Source organism: Juglans regia, chromosome 7 (assembly GCF_001411555.2).
Source record: "Juglans regia cultivar Chandler chromosome 7, Walnut 2.0, whole genome shotgun sequence".
NCBI lineage: Eukaryota > Viridiplantae > Streptophyta > Magnoliopsida > Fagales > Juglandaceae > Juglans > Juglans regia.
Window position 1 is genome coordinate 11918229 of NC_049907.1, and position 11861 is coordinate 11930089.

The following is an 11861-nucleotide window of genomic DNA, read 5'->3' on the forward strand; positions in this document are numbered from 1 at the left end:
ACAAAGGGAAGATGTAGCTTCCAAATATCTCTCACACTCCTTAACCTTTTCATCTTTGGATTCAATAGACGTAAAGTGAGTAAGACATACCTTAATTGGTAGCTTTGGAAATTTAGCACCATAAGTCTCGTCAGCCTTGACTATGTCTCGGTTCCTTATTTGAAAACAATAATATACGTTGGACTGGAATTCCATAGATTTAAACACATCAAACGTGACTTGATCCTCGCCGACCCTCAAAACGAATTTCCCTTTTTGAACATCAATTAAAGTTTTCTCCATAGCTAGGAAAGGTCGGCTCAGTATTAAAAGAATCTCCTTGTCCTCCTCCATATTAAGCACAATGAAGTCAGTCAGGAAGATGAACTTATCAACTTTCACTAGTATGCCAATTCTTAAACACGTCAAACGTGACTTACTTCTTTGGTCTTTCTAGCCCAAACCATTGTTAAACGTCTATACTTAGAGCTAGGCTGGGAGGCCATGATGTGGACACTTGTGCAATACATCCTTGTATCTCTCACATGCCTCATATAATGATTCACCCTCAAATTGGGTGAAGGTAGTGATATCATGCCTGTGGAGGTAGTGATATCATTCCTTAACTTGGCTGTCTTGGTCGGAGAGAAATATTTCGTTAAACACTTTTGTGCCAATTGCTCCCATGTGGTGATGATGCTAGGTGGCAAAGAATTCAGCTAAGATTTTGCTTTTTTCCTAAGTGAAAACGGAAAAAGTCTCAATCGAATTGCATCAAATGTCACTCCTTTGCATTTAAAAGTATCACAAATTTCTAAGAATTTTGCAATATGGACATTAGGATTCTCTTGTGACAACCCCCAAAACTGGATGGTTTGTTGGATTATTTGAATGATGGTCGGCTTGATCTTGAAGTTATTGACTTATATAGCTGGCCGCTTTATACTGGACGTCACCTCATTGACCGAGGGCATTGCATAGTCTCTTAACGTCTTGTGCTCCTGATCGGCCATATTAGTTTTAGATGCAGCAACCTCTTTCTTTTCCTTTGTATTGATCCGACATAAGGTTCTTTCAATCTCGGGATCGAAAGGTGCATGCTCTAATGATTTAGATCGGGGCATGCACTTCTGATTTCTGAAAGAAAAACTAAACTGAGATCTAATTTAAACCAATTTTTTTAAAATAAATAAAATTAAAAAAAATCCAAAGTAGTAAAAATCTAGTTGGTATCAATATTAATAACAAATAACTATTCCTCGACAACGGCGCTGAATACTTGTTCGCATAAAAGTATATCTGCAAGTGCAATGAATCGTAACAAGAAGTAAAGTGTTTTAAAGAAAATGGATATGGAACATAGAATGAATAATTATGCGATTGAGTACTGAAATTGACTAAATTAATTACTATTTGGAAAACTGAAATTTGAAGAATAGTTTACTAAACTGAAAAAAAGAACATTAAAATTAAGATTTTAAAAATATTAAGAATAGATCTTGAGCGTTTGACTTCACCTAGCAAATCCCACACAATTTATTCTTTCTTGATATAGAATCCCAATTATCCCAAATTGATGATAAAAATCCTATAACTATTCAATATTTTCTCTCAAACAATACTAAAAATCTCCAACTAATAATCCATATCTTTATGTGAATTTAACTAATTGGAGGCTCATTAAGTTTTTTTTATTTTTCTTGAAAATCACACTAGTGGCAACAAAGAATATCTGCTTTCGCTCAACTAAACGTGTTTAATCCTAGAGCTTTAATTACAAATCACCTCCTGGTCTCATTGCAATCCAAAAGATCGAACAATAGTTAGCTATAAAATTGTAAGCATCAAGAATAAGGAATAAACACTCAATCATGGAAATATTGAAAGTAAAATAACTTAGAATATAAATTGTGTGTTCAATGCTAGGCTACATCAAAGCTCTAGAAAATAGAATTAGTTCATAATGGAATTGAAAACAAAAAAAATAAAACTAGTGTTCTTCATTCAAGTCGGTTGATGAATCATGCGGCTCTCGCCTCTGTCCTCCAGTTCCATTTTTTCGAAAGAACACTTCAATAATAAATACTGGAATTCTAACCTCAGACTCAGACTCTAAAACATAAAACTAAGATTAAGAACCAAGACTCTCTATTCATCCCACAAGACTGGATTAAATAGATGTCAAAACTTAAATCTGGAAACAAAATAAATGCGGCTACAATCTAGTTTAAAAATCTGGAAAATAGTTTCTAAAAATAGGTGTTAACATAAAAAGAAATTATCCCAAGAATATCAAAATTATCTAAAATGGAAGATTCAGTAATATGCTGCTTGAATTGCGGAGTTCGGGAGGATTTGGTCATTAATAGATTTAATGTGGAACTCAGAAGGGTCCCATCGAGTAGATGACGTATGTGCTAAATATAACTGGTGGGAATGTCACAAATGAACGGGCGTGGAGGTCACAAAGACCACACAGCCCTCTCCTCGCCTACGGAGTGGAAAGACTCCCGACCGAGATGAAAGACTCCTCTCGCCTTTTCTAGTTATTGCCCATGATGTCGTTTAGGTTGGTATTTTAAGTTAGTCATTTAAACTAGTTGCCCAATCTAACCACTTAGAGCCTTCTCACCAAGTCTTCCCGCCTTCTAGTCGCGCCTTCTGGTCGCAAGTTTCCTCACCTACCGAGAGGTAAGTCTTCTCTCCTTTGGGCGAGGGAAATCTCTTTGCTGCCCACAGGACAAGGCTCCTCGTCCAAATCTCATCGGCTCTCTTCAAATCTCGCTGTCTCTCATCGGTCTGGATCCGTAGTCTCTTCTTTTGTACCAAATGCTCTCCTTTTGCACTAAATCTTCTCATTTCTTCAAATCCAAGAAAATAAATAAAAATATTTAGAAATAAAATAAAATCAATAGTATTGAAGGGAAAATGATACTTTTTATGAATAAAAGAGTGATAAAATCACATAAAAATAACAATTATCAATAGTTGCAGAAACCAACGTGAGAGAAGAGTCCGGATGATGGATGCTCACTAGCAACAAATGAAGAAGTTTGAACATCATCGCACCCATGTGATGGTTATAGATTTTCGTGGAAATATTTTCTTACGACGAGAGTTACCGCATGAAGAGTGGCAACCCCTGCACGACCCATTAGTATGGAAGGATGCCGAGAGAATACTTTTGCTCGTACTCAACCAAGAGGCAGAAACTAGCCGCATTGCAAAAGCTCATGCAACTAGGTATATGCCTTTTGAGACCTTGGATGCTACTACGGACTGTATTCGTTTGCGTGAGGAAGGTCAACCCATAGAAGACACTAAGCTCTAAATAGAGCATAAGCTAAATGAGATGCAGGTAAATATGTATTACGATTATGATCTAAATGCGATATTCTATTTATCACAAGATTTGGTGACAGAAGAAGAAAATGGAGTACCACCCCCATCATCATCTGAAGATTCCACGGCAGCTAGCAATAGAGGTAATAATTGAGTTAGTACTTGTTACAAGTTGTTCTCCATTGATGGTTATGGTGACGATTTCGAGGATAAAATCTTTTCTTAATGGGGAGAGGATGTGATAACCCATATTTAGGCAAGTCATTACCTGTCTTATGTCCCCATGTTGGGCCTTGGATAAGGTTTAGAGTCCTAAAAGAACCTTAGGCCTTTACTAGTTAATTATTTTCCTTAGTGTATTTGGCATCTAACCCAAGAGAGGGGCCCAACAAGGCCCTTAAAATTCGGCCATCACTTCAAATTAGGGTTTGGAGCCCTAGGGGAACAAGGGCACATGCCTGACAAGAGGAGCTTACATTTTCGTTGAGTCCTTGAAACTCTAGGGAGTTGATGATTGCCAATGTTGGTGCCAGGAAAACAAACGATGGACCATGTATCAAGGGCAATCTTGACCCAAAAGACGTATGCAAAAGTGTAGTCACCCCCGAAACAAAGAGGACTGTCGATACCACATTTGCAGTATCCTCCTAAACACACTAAATCCAATTAGACCAAGATAACCAAAACATTGTATTTTTATTTATTAAACAAATCAGTCATACATAAAATTCCAATAAGAAAATAATTACACTACTCACATAAGTTCCACCCATTGCGGGTACAATGACGAGCGGGATGAGAATCAACGAACCCAACATCGAAGTAAAATGTTGGAACCCATATAGACCAATGGGAACTGAAAATTTACAGGGATAAAAATAAGCATAAACTTTTGGCCACTTGTCACACACAAGGCACAATGAACCTTCAGCGAGGCCAAAAGGGCGGGGTGAGCCAAAGGCCATATTGTACCTCCCATGACGAAGAGCGGGTCCAGCCCCGAAGCTTTCTCAAATTTATGTTAAAGAGATAGTTCAATTGCATGGAGTACCTAAGTCCATAGTGTCCGACAGAGATATGCGAGTCACTTCACGCTTCTACCAGATTTTAGAAAAGCTGTTGGGTACTAGTTTGAGGTTTAGTAGTGCATATCATCAAAGACAGACAGAAAAACTAAACATACAATCCAAACGTTGGAGGACATGCTGCAAGCATGCATGCTGGAACAAAGTGGCGATTAGGAAAGTCACTTGCCTTTGATAGAGTTTGCTTACAACATCAATTTTCATGCCACAATACAGATGGCGCCTTCCATGGCACTATACGGGAAAAATTTTAGGTCCTCCTTGTATTGGAGCAAAGTAGAAGAAAAGAAGATACTAGGGCCCGAATACTTGCAAGAAGTTCGGAAACAAGTAGCATTGATCAAAGAAAGAATGAAAGTGGCCCAAAATCGACAGAAAAGTTACGCTGATAGCTGACAAAGAAACCTGTAATTTGTCGTAGGAGATTGGGTGTATATTAAGGTTTTACCTATGAAAAGAGTTATCCGGTTTGGTAAGAGAGGAAAATTGAGTCTCCGGTATGTAGGACCATAAGAAGTCATGGAAAGAATTGGTTTTGTGGCATATCCATTGGATTTACCAACTGAAATGCAAGGAGTACATGATATGTTTCCTGTATCGTATTTAAATAAGAGTTTCGGGGAAAAATGACTAGTAGTAATGGAGCTCAGCAGTATTCAGCTTCAGCCAAACTTATCATATGAAGAATGGCTAGTGCAAATTGTGGATAGTAAGGAGCATTAATTGAGGAATCAGATGATATCCTTTGGGAAAGTGCTGCAGAATAATCTAGATTTTCAAGAAGCAACCTAGGAAAGAGAAGATTTAATGCGGACTAAATACCCTTACTTGTTTGTATCTTAGATCTAGACGTTTGATAAGATTTTGTGTCTAACTTGTTGTATTTTGGCTTGTTTGATATAAATTCTTGTTTGATTTTATCTGATCTCTTTATTTTTAGTAACATTGTATGCACCTACCATACCCTTGAAACAGGGCATGGCACGACCTAGAAAAATCCCATGTATGTATGTATCCTCAGTAGGTCAAATTAGAAAAAGACGAGAACGTAGTCGCAGAAACCAATGCGAGAGAAGAGACCGAATGATGGCTGCTCACTAGCAACAAATTGAGAAGTTTGAACATCCTCGCACCCATGTGATGGTTGCGGATTTTTTAGGAAATATTTTCTTGCGATGAGCGTTACCTCATGAAGAGTGGCAACCCATGCATGACCCATTAGTATGGAAAGACGCCAAGAGAATACGTTTACTCAAACTCAACCAAGACGCAGAAACTAACCGCACTGCAGAAGCTCATGCGAATAGGTATACGCCTTTTGAGACCTCGGATACCTCTATGGACCGTATTCGTTTGCGCGAGGAGGGCCAACTCATAGAAGACACTGAGCTCGAAATAGAGTATAAGCAGAATGAGATGCAGGTGAATATGTATTAAGATTATGATCTGAAGCGATATTCTATTTATCACAAGATTTGGTGATAGAAGAAGAAAATGGAGTACCATCCCCACACCCCCATCATTATCTGAAGATTCCATGGCAGCTAGCAATAGAGGTAATAATTGAGTTAGTACTTGTTACAAGTTGTTCTTCGTTGATGGTTACGGTGTCGATTTCAAGGATGAAATCTTTTCTTAAGGGGGAAGGATGTGATAACCCAGACTTAGCCAAGTTTTTGCCCGTCTTATGTCCCCATGTTGGGCCATACATAAGGTTTAGAGTCTTAAAAGAACCTTGGGCCTTTACTAGGGTTTCAGCCTAAACAGGGTTCACGCCCATCCAAGAGACAGTCCAACCCACTTTTTGCCAAGTGTCACACATGCATTGGATGGGGATCTTTTCTAGAGAATGTAATGATTGGAATGGGAAGGGACACCTAGGATGATGCAAACCTTAGTCCCTAGGAATCTCGGCCACTACACTCACTACTCATTAGGGTTTCAAGAAGGCACATGGGGTAAAGGAAAGGGCGCCTAGGGAAGATGCATCACACCATACCCCAAGGGTCTAGAAGAAGATGAAAGATCTTTGTGGAAAAATAGGTGGGTGGCAACACACACACACACGACATTGCCAAGTGGCAAGCATGCACTCGCCCATTCTCTCAAGAATGATTAGGGTTTTAGTGAAAAGACCCTTAAGCCCCAAAGGTTCATTGAACCTAGACATAGAGGAGACTCGAAGAGGCATTAGGGTTTTAGTTTTTGGAGCTCCACATGCCACTTTTCAAGAGACCTTTGAGTTCCCAAGAAAAACAAAGATAAAGGAAGATGAAAAGTGATTCGGCCAAATGATGAGGGATATGCTACATGGCGCCCATGCAATGATTTCGTGCATTTCCAAGGTGAATTATGAGAGGAAACCAAAGGGGCATATAAAAGGATAAAGGCCAATGGTTAGAAGGCCTTTTGGATGCCATTTGTTCATGCTTTGCAACCTCTTCCCCTCATACACGCCCAAACCTACTTTCTCTCCATTTTCTCTCCAAACGATCACTATCTCTCACTCTCTTCTCTGTCACGAGCAAGGAAGAAGGCGACAACCACATTCTCAAGGAACATGTCCCACTGTACCATTCTATTCTCACTACTCACAAGTCACTCATGCACACACACAAAGGTGAAGGGAGTCACTAAGGTTTCAGATCCAAGATAAACCACCACCATCTTGCCTGAATGTTCAACCTTTCTCTTGAGAAAGTTCCTTGAAGGAAAAACTAGGGCTTTCCAATAAGGGGAGGCCAAAACTAGATGAAGAGATTCCCACCTTGTTTCTAAACAATCTTGGCCACTATGCATGACAAGCAGCATGCACACATGCACATGCCTACGACCTTGCCAAGGTCAGGGGAAGACCACGACCATCTTTAACCAAAGGCCTCTAGGCCAACTGCTTGGAGTATCACCATGAACAAAAGAAGCCCTAGCATGACACACACACATGGATTTAGGTTAAGTTTTTTTGTTTCTAATTTAGCAAACACTTGTACGGCTTGCTATATTATATTGCTTTGCTTTGGACATTTGTATGTGGACTCTCAAATACTCTAGATAATATTTGCATATATTGTGTGAATTTGCACTCATGTGTTATTTTATGATCTAGTTGTTGAAACCTCTTATTTCGCCATGCTATGTGTTTTGTTCTGTATAAATATATGCTTGCCATGATGGTTCAATAAAACCTCTTATGATGCAATGCTTTGTATTCATATCTATATGATTACATTGCCATGTTATTTGATGATGTATATTAAACATAGTAGAAGTTATAAGCTCATGTTACTTTTGTAGAATCATGCTTACAAGTGCTCATGTGTTTCGGCCAAGCATAGTGAATGATTTTATGAAACTGTTTTACCATTTGATAATGTTGAATGCCATTGTTCATATATGTAAATCAAGTATTCACATGTCCTAATATTTTCAAGATGTAACCTGAGATGTTCAATGTTTGACTACATGATTGCATGACGCACGACATTGAAATGTTCATATGGTCCATGAAAAGAAACGTGTTACAAGTCTCATGTCACATGCATTTGGTTTGCAAATTGTTTACAAAGAAAAGAGTCTGTACATGTTTATCATGACCCCAAATTTAGGATGACAGAATATCTTGGTGGAACTCTTGTGTCCACTCTAGAGTGACAAAAATAGAGTGGTAGCCCCTAGGTTGACAAAGTACTGTTGGCGAACCTCGAATGGGTCCTTGTGGAAATGATACCGGAGCGGGGTAGCACCTAAAGCTAATGGGTGCCCCACATGTGTTATATGCAGTGAAAGAGAAATATTCGAACTGTTGCATAAGTAAAGGATTATGACATAGTCACCACAGTCAAGTGAGACATTGGATGATGCGGTAATTAGCGGGGATCCAAAGGTGCATAAGGTAGTCATGAGGTGTCTAACTATATTTTATAAGAAATGAACAAGGCAATGAGCTTAAAGATATGATACATGTTTATTAATCAATATAAAAACATGGAAAATATGTTTTATTTTAAAGGTCAAAGTTGCATACGATAAGTTTTATGTCAAGTACATGTCCATGCATTCATTTCATGGTTTGCCTTTATATGTCTATGTTATCTGTTGTATGTTATGTGTTTACTTACTGAAATTTCTCGAATTCTCACAGTGATAGTTTGCACTACCATTTCCAACCTGAAAATGGTAGAAGCTGTTATAGGATAGAAAGAGACCAACCATAGGGAAGCACAAGAGGCTAGCACCCCGAATAGTTAAGGAGGCCCTGAAGAGGCATGAGAGCTCATCAGAGCCATCCATTGTGGAAAAGCTTGAATCCATCGACCAGCTTATCACAGAATTGCTGCAGCTTTTTAAACAGTCAAGGAGGATACTAAACAAGGACAAGGCAAAATAAGGATGGCCTTGTAGGGTTTCTTTTGAGGGGGATCTCAGAACTTGTAGTAAAAAGAAAAAAAATGAAAAAGATGATTTATGGTTTATTTTGGAGATCCCTTTGTTTTGGGAGAATTCAAACAGTTTCTATTTTAGAAATATCATGAACAAGTAAACACTTTTGGGATGACTACCTTCTAGTGCCATGCTATTTTCACAATTTCTATAAATCTTACATAGTTCTACACGAATTTTGCCGCTGCAATTTATTGCATATTGCTAGATTATAATAGGTGCATTGCATCCTAACTGTCATATACGAGGGTATATAGCCTTAAGTTACATATCCCGCCACTTTTGTCACCGGCCAATATCAAGCGAGGGTTGGTGGCATCACAAATGTTCAATTGACTCGTCCTCAGCCTCGGGAGATCCTTCTTCACAGTATCGTATGTGACGAAAAGAAGGGTTGGTGACTCTAAGGTATCCATGGAAGAGATAACTAGATACAGTGGTTCTTGGTTCTCGTTTCATCCTCTTTCCCCTTGTGACTTCTTCAATGTTGTGATTTCGCCAAAGAACCTTCACTAAAGGAAATTTTTGATTCCCAAGTTCCTTTGCATTCCAATCCATAATTTGAATAGAAACTTCCTCGTATGTCAAAATGAGTTGTAACGAAATATACTCCTAGTCTTCAGGGTGAAAATTACGACATCTAACTCTAAGCTGTGGGTGGGGTAATTCTGCTCGTGGATCCCAAGTTGTCGAGAAGCGTAAGCGACAATGCCTCCATCTTGCATAAGCATGCACCCAAGTCCAAATTTAAATGCGTCATTGAATATCTCGTAAGGCATAGGTGCTTTCGACAGCTCTAAAACCGGTGTGGTTGTCAGGCTTGTCTTAAGCTTTAGAAAACTTCGCTCACAACTCTCTGTCTAGACATACCTGGCATTCTTCCTAGTTAGGGCAATGGGCCGTCCTGGTAATTTAGAGAAACCCTCTACAAACCTTCGGTAATAATCGACTAATCCTAAGAAACTTCAAACCTTATGTACTTTGGTAGGAGGCTACCTATTCACTACAGTTTTAATCTTACTAGGATCAACTACTACTCCTTTACTTGAAATCACATGCCCTAAAAATTTCACTTCCTTGAGCCCAAAATTCATACTTGCTAAACTTGGCGTACAACTAATGTTCCTTCAATTTTTCTAACACTAACCTGAGATTTTCCCTACGTTCCTTTATCTGAACCTTTGGAACCATGGTATGTTGCTCTATGAATGAGGAATGGTGGCAGGTTCCAATTCTATAATGAACTATGTTTCCCTATTTGAGGGGTAACCCTAGCAAGTTGTTTGTGAAAACCTCAGGAAAATTCTCAACTATAGGTATCCCATGCATCTCCTTATCTCCACTAGAGTCTTCAATTATCTAATCTAGATAGGTTATAGCACCATTAGCGATGTAGTTTCTAACTAAATAGGGAATAGCCTTTACAGCTCCTCTTATCCTACAAACTTCAGGTTAGTCAAACAAAATCTCTTTCCTCCAGAAGTCTAACTTGGCATAGCATTTGCATAACCTGTCCATTCCTAATATCAAATCAAACCCTAATAGACTGAAGATAATTAGATCTACCTCCATAATCCTTCCATCTAAACTTAGAGGGAAAATTCTAATGACTCGGGTACATGTGACTATACTTCCATCGGGAATCGTAACTACTACTGTTTGAGATAGTGATTCTATCGACAGGTTACACATTCATGCAACCTTCGCTAACACGAAAGACCCCGAATGTATGTGCTAAAATGAAGTTGGGAGTAGTTGACAAATACATTTGAATGGATATGTTATGACATGTTTAGTTTATGACGAATCTATGATGTTAATCAGAAGTACTAGATTAAATGATTAAACAAGTGTGCATCTATGAAATTTTAAGAATACATTAGTTAGGCTTAAAACCATATGAAGTGAAGAAATTGTTATAGTGCATGCCATGGGTTAGCAAGACTCTCATGGTAATATTGGAACATGGAAAGCTTGTATGAATGAAAAGAACCTAGAACCAAAATTAAAAATAGAAGCCAAAGTATGATTCTTGCAAAGTATATGATTCTTAGTGAAATTAGAAAGTTCTAACTTCAAAATATATATCTTATTCCAGCCACCTCACCTTCATAACTCGAGAAGTTTGTAAGTTGGCCTCTAACTTCTATTGGATAATGTTTATATGACTTTGCGTAAACACTACATTCATGTTATAAATGTATTTTGAGCATAAAAAGCTTGGTAACATATAATGAGCATTCAATCACTTACATGACATGTGTTAACTACTTTTGCATAAACAGGTACCATTTTAACATGATGCATGAAAATATGACACTATACATGAAGTATGTTACTTGTTACAAAGAACAGTACATGTCACAAAATATATTTTTTCACAAACATAGCATGAAAAGCATTTTATCACGATCTATTAATGCTAGGATGGGGGGATATCCTATTGGAAATCCTCTGTCCATTTTGGAGTCACTAAAATTGGAGTGGTAACACCTAGGTTGACAAAAAACAATCAATGAAATTAGACTGGCTCTTCTTTAAAGGATTCCAGGGCGTTTTCAAATTATGATACCTAACACTAGTGGGTGCCCTTGTTATGAAAAATTATGATCAATGCATTGAAATTTATTTGCACAGCTCTAATGACGTTGTCTCAACTAAAAGTTGGGCTATGGTAACTAGCAAGTACTCGCGGTGTAAAATGGAGAGCCGTGTTGATATCATATGTTTAGATGAAAGAAAGGAACTGGACTAATAAAAAGGGGAAAAGTGTAATGTTTTTTGTAAGAATATGTGCCTCTAATTTTTGAAAGATGTTGAAGAATATGGATGGGAAACAAATATAATTTTTTTCTCTACATTTCATGCATTCATCTCATGTTTATTATATGTCATGTTCATATTATCTCTGTATATGTTGTCTGTTAACTTACTGAAATTTTAAAGAATTTCATTATATTAGTTCAGACTACCATTCCATTAGAGATGGTAGAAGTTGTAGCATAACTCGAAAAT

The 11861-nt window shown here is 38.0% G+C and overlaps 1 non-coding gene across 1 annotated transcript; it reads left to right on the forward strand.

Moving 5' to 3' along the window:
- The first annotated feature begins 478 nt into the window (after window positions 1-478).
- LOC118349147 lies at window positions 479-585 on the forward strand. Its single transcript, XR_004802137.1, has one exon. It is a non-coding gene; the product is annotated as a small nucleolar RNA R71 (small nucleolar RNA).
- The last annotated feature ends 11276 nt before the right edge of the window (window positions 586-11861 follow it).